This window comes from Sinohyriopsis cumingii, chromosome 14, assembly GCF_028554795.1.
Source record: "Sinohyriopsis cumingii isolate HCF-2022 chromosome 14, ASM2855479v2, whole genome shotgun sequence".
Classification (NCBI taxonomy): domain Eukaryota; kingdom Metazoa; phylum Mollusca; class Bivalvia; order Unionida; family Unionidae; genus Sinohyriopsis; species Sinohyriopsis cumingii.
Window position 1 is genome coordinate 119,988,681 of NC_142974.1, and position 2,925 is coordinate 119,991,605.

General features: G+C 36.3%; 1 long non-coding RNA gene across 1 annotated transcript; it reads left to right on the forward strand.

Annotated features, from left to right (window-relative positions):
* The first annotated feature begins 537 nt into the window (after window positions 1–537).
* LOC149784708 (uncharacterized) lies at window positions 538–1,969 on the forward strand. Its single transcript, XR_016414187.1, has 2 exons — window positions 538–640; window positions 1,899–1,969. It is a non-coding gene; the product is annotated as an uncharacterized LOC149784708 (long non-coding RNA).
* Window positions 1,970–2,925: the final 956 nt, after the last annotated feature.

Here is a 2,925-nt window from a genome sequence, read left to right on the forward strand (position 1 = left end):
ATAAATTGATATATTCTTCTGTCTACACGTCTGTTAATCCAACTATTCATTTACCTGTGAATTATCTGCATTAGGTCACGAAACGTATTATTTCTTCACCTCTACCTCCAATTATACTCTCTCTCTCTCTCTCTCTCTCTCTCTGAAATGCACATACCCGAATGTCATATAAAAGATTGATAGGAAAGAGGTGAAACGGTAGAACAGAATAAATTCATATATTTTAGTATAGGGAGGACCACATATATGAAGTAGGATTGTTCGGTCAAATCCAGAAACATAACACTTTTAATTTTCAAAATATATGTCCAGTTTCAGCTAGACCAAGACAGAACAATCAGTAAAGAGAAGTCCTGGACAAATATCCTGCTCTTTATAACAGGCATATATTTCTGGATTTGGAAGCCTTAAAACTAATTGTATGCCATGAATATAGAGTGATAATTCATGTCCTATAAGACGAGACTTCAACATACACATATACTCATACACATGTCAATATGATGTTGATTATTTTCATGTCCTTTTCAGGAACGTGAATAATACAGGACAATACCTGCTCAGCAAAGTTGATTGTGAAAAGCTGGTCAAGCTTCTATCAGAATTCAACAAGGAAAGCCTCCATATACCAACATACCAGGTAAATGCCACTTAGGAAACACTCATCTTCTCTACGACCGCTCAACCTTCTTGGTGTCAGAGGAACGTTTGCTAGTGATGCTGAGAACAAAGTCAATGAGATCAATGTCTCATTCATGTGTATTCTTCTTATAGAAAAGGTTTATAAGAACACGTGACATTCGTATGCGTTTTAGAAACACGTGTTCTAAATTTAATCGTGAATTGTTTTGCGATTGTCATATTTATTGCGTGTATCGTGTTCAAATGTTCAAGCCATGTCTTTCTGAAATATATGGTACCGTAGGATGGACTCTTTCGCTGAAATGACTGTTGAGTCGACAGGAAATCGCGGAAAATGGATTGATGATTATTTACTATTGCACATACTGGGGATCGACCCCAGGACGGATAGCTGAGAAACGAGCGCATTACAGTTGCACTATCTTAGCACTATCTGTTATACATGAACATGGATTCCAGTGCCAATCGGGCTTCATGTCATCTTCGCTAGCCAAAGTTCCAATACGATAACCCAATCTACACCTTGGTGGATCGAACATATATTTTAGTGCTTTCTCCTAGATACATCTATTGGATTTCCTACTTTAGTATTTAATGCCAGCTAACCAATAGCGTGTAATAACGGTGCATTGTAATCGGCCGAAAATGATGGAGACAATTGCCTTAAAAAGAATACTTTGCTAAGTTTAACATCGAAAGTATCTCTACGTGCCACAGAGAAGCCATTGCAGGTTTATGTGCGTAAATATATTTGTACAAACACGGACCGACAGTGGAAAATTCCTTTTTTATAAGCTTTTTATATATATTTAAAAATAGTCCATTTAAGTTGTCTGCTCCCTTGTCTCAATCACGCAGCAACAGTGTTCAAATGTAAACAACTTTATTTTGATTCGATGCAGCGGCAAGCCATTGCATCCAATGAAATTCAAAGACCCGACGCATATAAAAATTTGCTCGAAACACCAAGATGTATATAGGGTATCATATCGGAACTTTGGCTAGCGAAGATATTGTCACATATATAGTGCATAATGTGTCAAGTGTTTAGGTCTAGTTGTCAAGCGTATAGTTCGAGGTATGTATGTAGATTTCGTGGATATCTGTATAAATATCGAATATGTCTGTGTGTGTGTATGTCTGTGTGTGTGTGTGTGTTGATTTGATTGTATTATTATTTTGATCTCTATGTCGCTTGAACCTTTAGTCACTATAATCTGTCATAAATAATCTTCAAGATCTTTGATTATTTCTAGGAATTCCAAGGAGTTATCGATGTTGAGGAGCTACTTGGCTATCGGCCTGTGGTAGAAACTATCATTTCAGGTCAGTTTGGAGTTATGCAATATGAATATGTTTGTATGTATGTATAGAGGGTTTAACGAAGCATTCTCTCAATCGGGATAATATAGAAATACGTAAAGTTTAGATATTTTATGCGCACATTTTATGTTTCACACTGGGTTAGCAGTTTTATGCTGACAGGCTATTTTGAAACATAACTACTGTCCCTTGCACCATTTAGTTTCGGGAAATACAGAATATTGCAGATGCATCATCCCGTGTATCATAAGAGGCGACTAATTGAGGCAGCCTTTTCGCCCTTGTTATAATGCATCAGCTGTGCTTGCTTTGACCTTTTCAAAGAGCGGGAATTATTCAAATATTTTGTATGCTTTAAATTAGACGTTGTTTTTCCAGGTGGAATACTTTTTTCCTTGTCCTTATTTTTGTGATTTCATAGTTGAACTTCATATTTTTCATGTCTTTGTCACATTACAACCAGTGAATGCATTCTTTTCCACGTGCATTTGTCCATTATTACACCAGCACTTAATCCATGCATTGAGATCAAGACGTTGCTACGAAAATGAGAACTCTATACTGTCACACAAACAAGACAAATGGCCATAAGTGAACAACTATAAGTATAGTATCCAACCCCGAAGACGGAGCTAACGTTGCATAACTGAATGAATGTACATTTAGGAAGCTTCTTTTGTAGGCTACCAACACCAATCAGATACAAGCATATGCATTTACTTAATGAACAGTTGTATTATTTGTGCAGAGATATTCTTCTCATAATCAGTAATGACCATGCTTGCTATTAATGCAATCGAATTTGTTGTGCTTTTTATGAAAAAATTTGAATAGCGGATTAGCGAGGTTAAATAGTCCTGTAATAGCTGGACATTTTGAAATCACCAAAAGTTATGAAGTTGGGATTCTAAGTAGCTTTACGGTGTTCTTATTCTCGCTATTTGTAGTCGATTATTTTCC